Below are 15,399 nucleotides of genomic sequence, written 5' to 3'. Positions count from 1 at the left end.
AGCATCGTGAGATTATCCGTGGGCTTGCGGTACAGTGAGGTGCTGAGGTGACCGTCCTTGATGAAAATGTGTGTGCCCAAGAATGCAACCGATTCCGGAGAGTAGTCCATGGTGAGTCTGATGGTGGGATGGAACTTGTTGATGTCATCATATCGTTGTTTCAGTGATTGCTCACCATAAGTCCAAAGGAAGAAAATGTCATCGATGTATCTAGTGTACAGCTTGGACTGAAGGTCCTGTGCAGTGAAGAGGTCTTGTTCGAACGTGCATGAAGATGTTGGCATATTGAGGTGTGAATTTGGTCCCCAAGGCTATTCCGTGTGTCTGGATAAAGAACTGGTTGTTGAAGGTGAAGACATTGTGGTCAGGATGAAGTGGATGATTGTAAAATTGCATCTGGAGATTGGCAGTTGTTGGCGTTGAGTACTGAGGCAGTTGCACCAATGCCATCGTCGTGGGGGATGCTGGTGTCGAGTGCCGAGACATCCATTGTGATGAGGAGTGCTGCTGGTTCAACTGCTCCATGTGTGCTGTTTCTGAAGGAAGTCCGTAGTGTCACGACAGAAGCTGGGGTTCTTTGTACAATGGGTTTCAGGATGCCCTCGACATAGCCGGAGAGTTTCTCACACAGGGTCCCATTGCCCGATACGATGGGACGGCCAGGTGTGTTTGCCTTGTGTATCTTCGGGAGGTAGTAGAGATCGCCAACGCGGGGAGTACGTGGGATGAGAGCACGGAGGGTGCTCTGAAGGTCCGGATCAAATGTCTTGATCTGTCTGTTGAGTTGACGGGTGTGTTCTTTGGTCGGATCTGCAGGTAACTGTCTGTAGTTTTCCTCATTGTTCAGTTGTCAGGACACTTTGCAATAATTCATTCTGTTCAGCATGATGATTGCCCCTCCTTTGTCTGCTGGTTTGATGACAATGGTGCGCTTGATCTTGAGAGCGCAGATGGCGTTGCGTTGTGCTTGGGTGATGTTCGGGGCTGTCTTGTGAGTGTGACTGATGAATCTGGCATTGACGCACCTCCTGACGGCTTGGGCATACATGTCAAGTCGAGGGCAGCGGCCTTCCGGAGGAGTCCAATTCGACTCTTTCCTCTTCGGTTGCTGTACCGTGGATCTCTCTATCGGCTGTTCCAGTTCATTGACTATCTCATTATGTTCGCTGTTGGCCTCTTGGGGTTTGTGGAAGAACTCCCGCAGCCTCATTTGCCTGATGAATTCCTCTGTGTCTGCTGCGAGACTGATGGGGTCTATTTTGGTGGTGGGGCAGAAATTGAGAACTTCGATTTCATCTGGTTGAAGTGTGTCCGACAAGTTGACAATGGACTTCCCTGCAGTGGTACTGTTTTCTACTGTGGTACCGGGGGAGGCTTGATTGCTGCTGGTGGTGATGCCGAGTTTCTCAAGTTTCCTGTTCTACCAAATGTGGCATTGTGACGATGGCTTTGTGCTACCAAATCGCTTCTCGGCCTTTTGGCTAAGATCAAGTGTAGTATGGATCGCCTGCACTTGGTTGGGGTCATTGGGTTACGCTGAGGCTTCATATGTTTCATATGAAGCAATTTTTAAAAGCGGCATCTCGGCCTTTTGGCTAAGATGCAAATGAGCTCAAGTCTTGAAGGAGGATCCTCCCCCTTCTCCAATCAGCTTGACTCATGTAGATCGGGCCCAGAACAGGGTGGTTTTGGTCTCCCGTCCTGTCTTGTCAGCCTGGATCGGAAATGTCTCAACTTGTTGAGACTCTGAATTGGATTTGATTTGATTGAATTGGAAAAGTACAAATAAATAAATAAACCTGTTGGACTTTAATCTGGTGTTGTGAGACTTCTTCCTGTTGTGGGCACAGAGAGCTGAAAATCTTCAAGCTGACAGTCACGTTACAGTTTTACATTTGGATATAAATGAGCAGACTGATGGTGTGTGTAATACACTGTATTACCCGGTTATAGATACATAGAGAATGTGAGGAGAATCTTTACTTCGGCAGCGAGTGGTGACCCAGAAGTTAAAAATTGAAGTGCAAAATGAGAAAAGAAATGGAAAGGGGGAGAAAAGGAAGTGTTTTACTCACAGATGTAGGAGACAGGAGGAAGGTTGAGTCTGTCTGAAGCTTAATCTTCATTCAGAGGGAGAGGAGCAGCAGCAACAATGGACGAAGCTCCATGCGGCCATTGACACAAGGCCCGGACTCTGATTGGCTGGAGGACCAGCGCCCATCCGGTCCTCCTGGCAACCATTGGTCAAAATGCCGCATGTGGACAATGAGGGGGCGGAACCCGAGCCCACGTGGGGGTGGGCGGGGCTCTGACCGCCAGCCGCGCTGAGCTGGTGTCCAATCCGCAGTGTGCGGCTTCTGTAACCAGTGATATTGCTGCCAATGGGACACTGTGTGCTGGGAACGCCCCTCTGAGTCATTGTGACGGCACAATGGAGCCCTGCCTCAATCACCCAATAGCAATCACTCTGCTCCGCGGTGACGTCTCCGGGTTCAGGCGCGCGGACCCGGGAGCCCCGCCCCCACCCATTGTGCCCCCAGTCTGTACATTCCACACATTGTTAGTCCAGTCATTTAGACAATTTCAATTCCACTCCGTTATTTTCCAGTTCTGTTCCTGTCCCGCCTGGGGTCACATCTACTCGACCTTTCCTACTCCTGAAGGAGCGCTGTCAGTTCTGGGTTACTAGTCCATAAAAGATGTAAAAGATTCTCCAGCTCTCTTTACCCCTATCCAACTTGTGGACAGTTCTTACTCAGTCTTATTTCTCCCAAGCCCTAAATGGGGCGGCACGGTAGCACAGTGGTTAGCACTGCTGCTTCACAGCTCCAGGATCCCGGGTTCGATTCCCGGCTCGGGTCACTGTCTGTGTGGAGTTTGCACATTGTCTGCGTGGGTTTCCTCCGGGTGCTCCGGTTTCCTCCCACAGTCCAAAGATGTGCGGGTTAGGTTGATTGGCCAGGTTAAAAATTGTCCCTTCGAGTCCTGGGATGCGGAGGTTAGAGGGATTAGCGGGTAAAATATGTGGGGGGTGGGATTGTGGTCGGTGCAGACTCGATGGGCCGAATGGCCTCCTTCTGCACTGTAGGGTTTCTATGTTAATTGTCCCAATCCATTATATGATCCATTTTACTGTAATTTTCCTCACTTTGTGAGCATGTGCAGTGTGTTTAATTGGATCCTGATTGTTTTGAACTCAGTTTCTCTGGAGTGTGTGTCAATGCCTTGATGGTGTCACAATGTTGTCTCAATGCCCTGGCCACATTAGCCATTTCATCTCCTGCTGTGTCTCAAGTAGCTGTGTGTGTTTGGGACCCGCTCTTCACTCCATCTCACCATGAATTTAGGCTTGCTATTTTTCACATGTAACAAATCACATCTGTACACTCACTCCGGTATCCCAAAATCATGTCACACATTCTTAACTCTCAGATGTGCTGATGAAAAGATCAAAGTGAGTGTCTGTCTTTCTTATCTCCTCTTGTTATGGTGCTGATATTTCATGTCGTGGCCGGGCTTTCAAATGTGGATTTCTTTAAAACAAAGTTCATGGATGTAGAAACGTTTCAGAGACCAAGTATTATGCTGGCTTTCCACTGATTTACAACTCAGCTCATACAAAGACCTCACAAAGAACAAAGAACAGTACAGCACAGGAAACAGGCCCTTCGGCCCTCCAAGCCTGTGCCGCTCCTTGGTCCAACAAGACCAATCGTTTGTATCCCTCCATTCCCAGGCTGCTCCTGTGACTATCCAGGTAAGTCTTAAACGATGTCAGCGTGCCTGCCTCCACCACCCTACTTGGCAGCGCATTCCAGGCCCCCACCACCCTCTGTGTAAAAAACATCCCTCTAATATCTGAGTTATACTTCGCCCCTCTCACCTTGAGCCCGTGACCCCTCGTGAACGTCACTTCTGATCTGGGAAAAAGCTTCCCACCGTTCACCCTATCTATCCCCTTCATAATCTTGTACACCTCTATTAGATCTCCCCTCATTCTACGTCTTTCAAGGGAGAACAACCCCAGTTTACCCAGAAATCTATTTTTAAATCGTTTTTCATCACTGAGAAACAGGAAACGCCACTCAGACAGATGAGGGAATCGAGTCTCAGCGCGGATCGACTGGACTTTCCGGTAAAGGTCGGGAAGTTATGCGCATGAATGTTTCACGCCCATAGTAAAAAAGGCTCAAGTGTCAGGAACAGATAATTCTTGATTTTTCTCCATTTCAATGTAGTTGACTTTGTTTAAAAGCTGGCCATAGTCAATCTCAAATTTGCGATCTGTATTACCCGGTGATTCGATTCGTTCTGTTGGGCAGTTATGTTTGCAATTCAGTGATGTTCAATTTCAGAGATATTCAATTCATAATGAAGACATATGTGTTAAATAATGCATTGATATTAAATAGTGAGACAAATACTGAGTACAATTGTACAATGAGCTTTGATAAAGTTTCACCTGGATTCGAAACATCCGCCCTTTTCACTCCTTACAGGTGCTGCCAGACATTGTGAGATTTTGCAGCATTTTCTCTTTTCTCATCCGCAGTAATTTGCTTTTATTACTGAGTACAATTGATTGAGACTGTTCGAAAAAAGATGAAAATTATGCATTAATGAATGGGCAGAAATCATTGCTCCCTCAGATATTTGCGAGACGAGCGCTTTTAAATGTTGATGTGTGGGATAAGTCGTACAATCAGATTGAAAGTAACGGTTATCTTCCAGAATTCAGTGACATGGGCTCTCAGTCTCACCATTGGAACCAACGTCAACACAGCGTAATTCAACATTGCAGACAGGCAGATTTGCTGCCAAGCTGTTTCTGTAGTGTAGTGGTTATCACGTTTGCCTAACACGCGAAAGGTCCCTGGTTCGAAACCAGGCAGAAACTTTCGTTAACCTTCCTCATGTCGTGTCAGGGAAAATTGCTTGATTCCAGTTTGTTGCTCATCATTATCCGAGCCTCGATGTTCAAGGCATGTTATCATTGCTCTGACATCACCCTCAAATCCTTTCTGTGAAATAAGCAACTTTTTGTTTTGACGCACTGACAGGAAATGTCGATTTTGACACCGGGCCCTTATTCGCATCTCGTTCAGTCTACAACAGAATTTAATGACTTTATAGGTGCAGACTAATATGGTTAATCACCATCTGAAATATCTGATCGGAGTGTGTGCTCAAAAAGACAGATACAAGTGATCCTGTAAGTGAACGAGAGGAAATGGCGCACATTTCACAGAAGATCTATTTTTAAATCGTTTTTCATCACTGAGAAACAGGAAAAGCCACTCAGACAGATGAGGGAATCGAGACTCCGCGCGGATCTCCTGGGCTTCCCTGGAAAGGGCCGGAATTTATGCGCATGACTGTTTCACGCAAATAATTAAAAAGGCTCAAGTGTCACGAACAGATAATTCTTGATTCTCCTCCATTTAAATGTAGTTGACTTTGTTTAAAAGCTGACGATAGTTAATCTCAAAACTGCGATGTGTATTACCCGGTGATTCGCTTCGTTCTGTTGGGCAGTTATGTTTGCAATTCAGTGTTGTTCAATTTCAGAGACATTCAATTCATAATGAAGACATATGTGTTAAATAATGCATTGATATTAAATAGTGAAACAGATCCTGAGCACAACTGTACAATGAGCTTTAATAATGTTTCATCTGGACTCGAAACATCCGCCCTTCTCTCTCCTGACAGGTGCTGTCAGACATTGTGAGATTTTGCAGCATTTTCTCTTTTCTCATCCGCAGTAATTTGCTTTTATTACTGAGTACAATTGATTGAGATTGTTCGAAGAAAGATGAAAATGAAGCATTAACGAATGAGCAGAAATCATTGCTCCCTTCGATATTTGCCAGAAGAACGATTTTGAATTTTGATGTTCGGAATAAGTCGCAGAATCAGATTGAAAGTGACGGTTATCTTCCTGAATTCAGTGACATGGGCTCTCAGTCTCACCATCGGAACCTGCAGCATCACAGCGTAGTTGAACATTGCAGACAGGCAGATTTGTTGCGCGCATGTTCAAGCTGTTTCTGTAGTGTAGTGGTTATCACGTTCGTTTAAGACGCGTAAGGTCCCCGGTTCGGAACCAGGCAGAAACGTTCGTTAAGCTTCCTCATGTCGTGCAAGGAAAAATTGTTGGATTCCAGTTTGATGCTCATCATTGTCCGAGCCTCGATGTTAAAGGCATGTTATCATTGCTCAGACACGACCCTCAAATGCTTTCTGCATAATAAAAATACTCTTTGTTTTGACGCACTGACAGAAAATTTCGATTTTGACACCGAGCACTTATTCGCATCTCGTTCAGTCTACAACAGAATTTAATGGGTTTATAGGTGCAGACTAATATGGTTAATCACCATCTGAAATATCTGACAGTAGTGTGTGCTCAAAAAGACAGATACAAGTGATACTGTAAGTGAACTCGAGGAAATGGCGCACATTTCACAGAAGATCTATTTTTAAATCGTTTTTCATCACTGAGGAACAGGAAAAGCCACTCAGACAGATGAGGGAATCGAGTTTCAGCGCGGATCGACTGGACTTTCCGGTAAAGGTCGGGAAGTTATGCGCATGAATGTTTCACGCCCATAGTAAAAAAGGCTCAAGTGTCAGGAACAGATAATTCTTGATTTTTCTCCATTTCAATGGAGTTGACTTTGTTTAAAAGCTGACCATAGTCAATCTCAAAATTGCGATCTGTATTACCCGGTCATTCGCTTCGTTCTGTTGGTCAGTTATGTTTGCAATTCAGTGATGTTCAATTTCAGAGATATTCAATTCATAATGAAGACATATGTATTAAATAATGCATTGATATTAAATATTGAAACAAATGCTGAGTACAATTGTACAATGAGCTTTGATAAAGTGTCATCTGGACTCGAAACGTTTTATTACTGAGTACAATTGATTGAGGTGATTCGAAGAAAAATGAAAATGATGCATTAACGAATGGGCAGAAATCATTGCTCCCTTAGATATTTGCCAGAAGAACGATTTTGAATTTTGATGTTCGGGATAAGTCGAACAATCAGATTGAAAGTAACGGTTATCTTCGTGAATTCAGTGACATGGGCTCTCAGTCTCACCATCGGAACCTGCAGCATCACAGCGTAGTTGAACATTGCAGACAGGCAGATTTGCTCCACTGTCATTCAAGCTGTTTCTGTAGTGTTGTGGTTATCACGTTTGCCTAACACGCGGAAAGTCGCCGCTTCGAAACCAGGCAGAAACATTCATTAAGCTTCCTCCTGTCGTGGAAGGGAAAATTGCTTGTTTTCAGTTTGTTGCGCATCATTATCCGAGCCTCGATGTTAAAGGCATGTTATCATTGCTCTGACATCACCCTCAAATGCTTTCTGTGAAATAAGAAACGCTTTTTTTTGGACGCACTGACAGGAAAGTTCGATTTTGACACCGAGCACTTATTCGCATCTCGTTCAGTCTACAACAGAGTTCAATGGGTTTATAGGTGCAGATTAATCTGGTTAATCACCATCTGAAATATCTGATCTTAGTGTGTGCTCAATAAGACAGATACAAATGATACTATCGGTGAACTTAGAGGAAATGGCTCACATTTCACAGAAGAATCTTTTGAAAATCGTTTTTCGTCATTGAGCAACAGGAAAAGCCACTCAGACAAATGAGGGAATCGACTCTGAGCGCTGATCGACTGGACTTTCCGGTAAAGGTCAGGAAGTTATGTGCATGAATGTTTCACGCCCGTAATAAAAAAGGGTCAACTGTCACGAGCAGATAATGCTTGATTCTCCTCCATTTAAATGTAGTTGACTTTGTGATCTGTATTACCCGGTGATTCGCTTCGTTCTGTTGGTCAGTTATTTTTGCAATTCAGTGATGTTCAATTTCAGAGATATTCAATTCACAATGAAGACATATGTGTTAAATAACGCATTGATACTAAATAGTGAGACAAATACTGAGTACAATTGTGCAATGAGCTTTGATAAAGTTTCATCTGGACTCGAAACGTCCGCCCTTTTCACTCCTTACAGGTGCTGCCAGACATTGTGAGATGTTGCAGCATTTTCTCTTTGCTCATCCGCAGTAATTTACTTTTATTACTGAGTACAATTGATTGAGATTGTTCGAATAAAGATGAAAATTATGCATTAATGAATGGGTAGAAATCATTGCTCCCTTAGATATTTGCGAGACGAACGATTTTAAATCTTGATGTTCGGGATAAGAGACAGAAAAAACTTGGAACTTGGCTATTGCGCACACATAAGGACGGCCTAAACCGGGATGTTGGATTTATGTCACATTATCAGCAACCCCACAGCTTGCCTCCTGGACTTGCAGGCTGTCCTGTCTGGAGACAATACAATCTCTTTAACCTGTGCTTAATGCTCCCTCCACCCACATTGTCTGTATCTTTAAGATCTGGCTGGCTGTAGGGATTCGCATTCTAATCAGTATTCTGTAACTTGATTTTTGTGGCTCTGTGCCCTATTTGAGAGCGCATTTCCACTCCATCTGACGAAGGAGCAGCGCTCCGAAAGCTAATGGTGTTTGCTACCAATTAAACCTGTTGGACTTTAACCTGGTGTTGTTAAAACTCTGACTGTGTTCACCCCAGTCCAACGCCGGCATCTCCACATCAGGGTAATAACCAGAGACAGACAGAGCTTCACCCCCATAGTTCCAGTCTGAACACCAGAAACAGAGGCAGTGATCACTGTCTGCATAAGACCTGGAAATTGAGAAGTTGAAACAGTCAGTGGACTGTTATGAGGTCGCAAGTGACTCCGTCTCTCCGCCCATTTTTAGATCTTCAAACATTCGCTTCCTCGAGAAGGGAATCGTGATTTTTCATAAGTGATCAGAGAGCGCCCTCCCGTGGACAGCAATGCCGCATATTGGAAACAGATACACACACGGCAACCTGCAAAGACTGACACATATCTAGATAATAGAATCATAGAATCATAGAATTTGTACAGTACAGAAACATGCCATTCGGCCCACCGAGTCTGTACCGATCACAAGTCTCCCAGGCCCTATTCCCGTAACCTCATACATTTACTCCGCTAATCCCCCTGACACTAGGGTCAATTTAGCATGGCCAATCAAACTAACCTGTACATCTTTGGACCGTGGGAGGAAACCGGAGCACCCGAGGAAACCCACGCAGACACGGGGAAAGCAGATACACACACGGCCACGTGCAAAGACCAACACGTGTAAGGATATATAACCATATAGATATATGCCCAGAGACTGACATCAATTCTAACGTCACTCGTTATAAATACAGAATTATTCTGTAGATTTCTGACACGTTAGTCTGGTTAGTTCCTCCCACAGTCCAAAGATGTGCGGGTTAGGTTGATTGCCCCTTAGTGTCCTGAGATGCGTGAGTTAGAGGGATTAGTGGGTAAATATGTAGAGATGGGGGTAAGGCCTGGGTGGGATTGTGGTCGGTGCAGACTCGATGGGCCAAATGGCCTCTTTCTGCACTGTAGGGTATCTAATCTAATCACTAAGGAAGATAAAAAAAACAGATTAACACAGCCACTGACACACTCAAGAGAAGTGCACTCATTGACTATCTCAAAAGCGTACTAGCTCCAGAGTAACTTTCTGAACTGGAATTCCCTAGGGTTATGTCAGTGCGGCAATATCGTGTTAGATATTCATTGCGATGGAACTGTCCATTTTAACAACAGGAACAGCCAGAAATCTATTCCTCATCAATGGTGATCATTAATTGATGACTCAACAGTGGACACTTTTGGAGAATAAGCAATAATGGATGTATTTATTTTAACAGCCAAACACATTCTGGATGTGTCCATATCATGTTTAAAGTTTATTTATTAATGTCACAAGTAGGATTACATTAATACTGCAATGAAGTTACTGTGAAAATCCCCTAGTCACCATACCCCGCCACCTGTTCGGGTACACTAAGGGAGAAATTTAGCATGGCAATGCACCTAACCAGCACGTCTTTCAGACTGTGGGAAGAAACTGGCGCAAATCCACACAGACACAGGAAGAACGTGCAAACTCCACTCAGACCCAAGCCAGGAATCGAACCCAAATCCCTGGCGCTGTGAGGCAGCAGTGTGCCACTGTGCCACCGTGCCACCCCGTGTGAGGTCGCTGTAGGTAAGATAGATTCCCCACCCATTCTCGAGGTTGCCAGATCGGATGTTTGGGACACAGGAGGACAACACAAGGAGACTGCTTCAGGTATAGGTGATTAATTCTCCTCTGTTATATTCCATACTCTGTGGAAAGTTGTGGAGTTAATATCATATATAATTCAGAAATAATGAGGAGATGCTTCATCCGATTAAACCCGTTTTGTAAATTCCATTTGAAATCAATTGCAGAAATAAATATATGCTTACGTTGAAAACTATATTGGGAAGCTATATCCAATACTTCATGCCATTGGGTCAGTGAAACGTTGTTACCTAAAGCAAACTGTACATGGATTCCACAGAAACTACTTCTTCAAATGGGGATTGGACAATGACTTGAAAGGGAGAAAAATCAGCTTCATGGAATGAGAGGAGGAAATTGAAATGAGAACAAAGAACAGTGCAGCACTGGAACAGGCCCTTCGACCCACCAAGCCCGCACCGACACGTCAGTTTGGTAACTCGTCATAAAATAATTGGATAGTCATGGTGGGTCGAAGGGCCTCTTATTGTTCTCTGCCATTGTCAACCATTTTCAATCATTACAACAATCTGAAGTCCCTATCTGCTTCAAGAAGCCGACCATCATCCCGGTACCTAAGAAAAATCAAGCAGCGTGCCTTAATAACTATCGGCCGGTGGCTCTGACATCCATCATGATGAAGTGCTTTGAAAAGTGTGTCATGGCACGAATCAATTCCAGCCTCCCGGACTACCTGGATCCACTACAGTTGCCTACCGCCGCAACAGGTCCACAGCAGACGGCATTTCCGTGGCCTTGCACTCAACCCTGGATCACCTAGATAACAAGGACACACTCCTATTTATTGACTATAGCTCAGACTTCAACACTATTATTCCCACGAAACTCATCTCCAAACTCCGTGACCTGGACCTCGGCACCTCCTCTGTGACTGGATCCTGAACTTCCTAACTCACAGACCATAATCTGTAAAGATAGGCAACAACACCTCCTCCACGATCATCCTCAACACCGGTGCCCCACAATGCTGTGTTCTCAGCCCCCTACTATACTCCTTATACACCTATGACTGTGTGGCCAAATTCCCCTTCAATTCGATTTTCAAGTTTGCTGACGATGCCACCGTAGTGGGTCAGATCTCAAACAATGATGAGACAGAGTACAGGAATGAGGTAAAGAATCTGGTGAACTGGTGCAGCAACAATAGTCTCTCCCTCAATGTCAACTAAATGAAGGAGATTGTCATCGACTTCAGGAAGCGTAAAGGAGAACATGTCCCTGTCTATATCAACAGGGACGAAGTAGAAAGGGTCGGGAGCTTCATGTTTTTAGGTCTCCAGATCACCAACTATCTGCCCTGGTCCCCCCATGACGACACTATAGTTAAGAAAGCCCACCAACACCTCCACGTCTTCAGAAGACGAAGGAAATTTTGCACGTCAGCTACGACTCTCACCAACTTTTACAGATGTACCATAGAAAGCATTCTTTCTGGTTGTATCACAGCTTGCTGTGGCTCCTTCTCTGCCCAAGACTGCAAGGAAATACAAAAGGTCGTGATTGTGCCCAATCCATCACACAAACCAGCCTCCCATCCATTGACTCTGTCTACACTTCCCGCTGCCTCGGCAAAGCGGCCAGCATAATTAAGGACCCCACGTCCCCGGACATTCTCTCTTTCACCTTCTTCCTTCGGGAAAAAGATACAAAAGTCTGAGGTCACGTACCAACCGACTCAAGAATAGCTTCTTCCCTGCTGCTGTCAGACTTTTGAATGGACTTACCTTGCGTTAAGTTGATCTTTCTCTACACCCTAGCTATGACTGTAACACTGCAAAGTGCACACTCTCGCTTCCTTCTCTATGAGCGGTATGTTTTGTCTGTATAGCGCGCAAGAAGCAATACTTTTCACTGTACGTTAATACATGTGACAATAATAAATCAAATCAAATCAAAATCATTCTTGGATCAATATGTCGACAGCAGTCCCAATGAGTGTTGCAACATTTCAAGAGAGTCCCATTGGGTCCTACAGACGCCAGCAGTTTCTGTAGTGTAATGGTGGTTGCATTCGCCTCACACACGGAAAATCCCTCGTTCAAAACCATGCCGAAATATTATTAAAATGTGTTCATTCAGGGTGAGGGAAGTTTACATGATTGAAATTTGTTGCTGAACATTATCCGAAACTCAATATTAAAGCCATGTTATCTTTGCTCTGACCTCGGCCTCAAAATCTTTCAGCAAAATCAGAGATCCTGTATTTTTATGACGCAATGAGAGGAAATAGATGTTCCTGTTTTGACACCGTGGACATATCAGCAACTCATTCAGTCCACAACAGAATTTAATGGCTTTGTTGATGCAGACTAACAAAGTTAATCATCACCTGAACCATGTCGAATAGTATTGTGTGCTCAAAAAGGCAGACACAAGTGAAACTGTAACTGAACTAGAGGAAATGACGCACATTGCGCGGAACCATTATTTAACATCGTTCTTCAGAGTAAAGAAATAGGGAAAACCATTCAGACAGTTGAGGAAATCGAGAATCAGTGCGGATCTACTGGACTTTCCTACAGCTGAACGGGATTAAGACGTCTGAGTGTTTCAAACACAGAATAAAGAGGGATCAAGTATAACTAACAAGTCATTCTTAAATCTATTCCCTTGAAAGATATTTGATTTTGTTTAAAAGCTGATTGTGGTCAATCTCAATTAAGCACCGTGACATGTGACTCGATTCATGTTTGCAATTCAATATTGTCTACTTCGGAGATATTTCATTCAGAATGAGGAGATATGTAATTAATAATAATATATTAATATTAAACATTGAACAACGAACAAATACTGGGTAGAACTGGTTGAAATTATTCGAAGGAAGATGAGAATGATGCATTAATGATTGAGCAGAAATCATTGCTTCCTTCGATATTTGCCGGACGACCGCTTTGAAAGGTTGAAGTTCAAGATAAGTTGAGAAATCAGGTTGAAAGAAACTGTTTTTGTCTTGTATTGAGTGACATGGGCTCTCAGTATAACCATTCAAACCTGCGGCAACACAATGGTGTTGAACATTGTGGCCAGGCCAATTGGTGGCGCTATACTATCAGTTGTTTCTGTAGTGTAGTGGTTATCACGTTCGCCTCACACGCGAAAGGTCCCCGGTTCGAAACCGGGCAGAAACATTAGTTATAGTTCTTCATTTAGCGTGAGGGAAGTTTTGCATGGTAGTTGTTGCTTAACATTATCCGATTCTCCATGTTGTAACCATGTTATCTTTGCTCTGAACTCGGCCACAAATGCTTTCAGCAAAATCAGAAATGCTGTGTTTTAAGACGCAATGAGGAAATAAATGTGTGTATTTTGACACTGTGCGCATATTAGCAACTTGTTCAGTCCATAACAGAATATAATGGTTTTACAAGTGCAGACTAACATAGTTAATCATCATCTGAAACATGTGTCATAGTCGTGTGTGCTCATAAAGACAGACACAAGTGAAACTGTAACTAAACTAGAGGAAATGGCGCACATTTCCCGGAAGCATATTTTTAAAATTGTTCTTCATTATAAAGAAATGGGGAAAAATCACTCAGGGAGATGAGTAAATCGAAACTCAGCGTAGAACTGCTGGACTTTTCTATAGATGAACGGGATTTAGGCGCCAGAATGTTTCACATGCAGAATAAAGAGGGATCAAGTATAACTAGCAAATCATTATTAAATCTTTTCCCTTTTAGGATGTTTGATATTGTTTAAAAGCTGACTGTCTCAAATAAGCACCATGGAATGTGTATTACCCAGTAACTCGATTTCTTTTATTGGTCAGTAATGTTTGCAATGCAATGTTGCATATTCCCGAGATATTCAACTCAGAATGAAGATGTATGTATTAAATACATGGATTCATATTTAATATTGAATAACAAAACAAATATTGAGTAACTCGCCAACGTTTCGAGTTTGGATGACCCTTCATCAGAGCTAAGGGCAAAGAAAATCAGACAAGATTTATATTATGAGGGTGGAAGGGGGGGGGGGTGCTGTAATTGGACAAGGGGAATGAAAAGGAGAATGCAGAAGGCTGAGAGAGGTGTGAAAAATGTTAATCAGAATGGTAGAGCAGAGGTACAGATGGTTTGCCCTGAATGGAGGGGGGGGGGGGGGGGGGGGTTGGTGGGGGGGAGGGGGCGGGTGCGGGCGAGAAGGAGAGCAGGGATGAAGAAGTTGAAAAATGGAAGTGAGAAAGAAATATGATAAAATGGATGAATGAGATGAAAAGAAGAAACAAAATGAAATAAAATAAATGGAAATGGGGTGAAGGTGGAGGGGAGAAACATGCTCTGAAGTTGTTGAACTCAATGTTCAGTCTGGAAGGCTGTAAAGTGCCCAATCGGAAGATGAGGTTCTGTTCCTCCAATTTGCATTGGGGTTCACGAGAACATTGCAAAAGGCCAAGGACGGACATGTGGGCAGGAGAGCAGGGTGGTGTGTTGAAGTGGCAAGTGACAGGAAGATCTGGGTCCTGCTTGCGGACGCACTGAAGGTTTTCAACAAAGTGGTCACCCAATTTGTGTTTGGTCTCTCCAATGTAGAGTAGACTGGATTGGGAGCAGTGAATTGAATAGACCAGATTGAAGAAGGTGCATGTGAAGCGCTGCCTCACTTGAAAGGGGTGTTTAGAACCCGGGAAGTGAATAGGGAGGAGCTAAAGCGGCAGGTGTTGCACCTTCTACGATGGCATGGGAAGGTGCCATGGGTAGAGGATAGGATGTTGGTTGGATGGAGGCATGAACCAGGGTATCCCAGAGAGAACGATCCTTGTGGAATGCTGGGAAGTGGGCGGGGGGCTGAGGGGAAGATGTGTTGGGTAGTGGCATCATGCTGGAATTGGCAGCAATGGCAGTGGATGATCCTTTGAATGCGGAGGCTGGTTGGGTGAAAAGTGAAGACAAGGGGAACCCTGTCCTGGTTCTGAGAGGAAGGGGAGGGAGTGAGACCAGTGGCTCGGGGGATGGGTGGACAGGGGCAAGAGCCCTGTCAACAACGTTGGGTGGAAAACCACAACTGGTGAAGAAGAAAGACATATCTGCAATGCTATTTAGGAAAGTGGTAAGATCAGAGCAGATGCAGCGGAGACGAAAGAATGAAGAGAATGGGATGGAGTCGTTTCAGGATGTGGGTGTGAAGAGCTGCAGTCACGATAGT

At 44.2% G+C, this 15,399-nt stretch overlaps 2 non-coding genes and 1 pseudogene across 2 annotated transcripts; all 3 read left to right on the top strand.

Moving 5' to 3' along the window:
- The first annotated feature begins 1,461 nt into the window (after positions 1-1,461).
- Positions 1,462-1,641, top strand: LOC144485794 (U2 spliceosomal RNA; annotated as a pseudogene).
- Positions 1,642-4,824: 3,183 nt separating this feature from the next.
- On the top strand, positions 4,825-4,897 carry trnav-aac (transfer RNA valine (anticodon AAC)). Its single transcript has one exon. It is a non-coding gene; the product is annotated as a tRNA-Val (tRNA).
- Positions 4,898-13,303: 8,406 nt separating this feature from the next.
- trnav-cac (transfer RNA valine (anticodon CAC)) lies at positions 13,304-13,376 on the top strand. Its single transcript has one exon. It is a non-coding gene; the product is annotated as a tRNA-Val (tRNA).
- Positions 13,377-15,399: the final 2,023 nt, after the last annotated feature.

This window comes from Mustelus asterias, unplaced genomic scaffold (assembly GCF_964213995.1).
Source record: "Mustelus asterias unplaced genomic scaffold, sMusAst1.hap1.1 HAP1_SCAFFOLD_220, whole genome shotgun sequence".
In the NCBI taxonomy this organism is placed as follows: domain Eukaryota; kingdom Metazoa; phylum Chordata; class Chondrichthyes; order Carcharhiniformes; family Triakidae; genus Mustelus; species Mustelus asterias.
The sequence above is the reverse complement of the archived record's forward strand: the minus strand, read 5'-3'. Positions and strand labels throughout refer to the sequence as shown.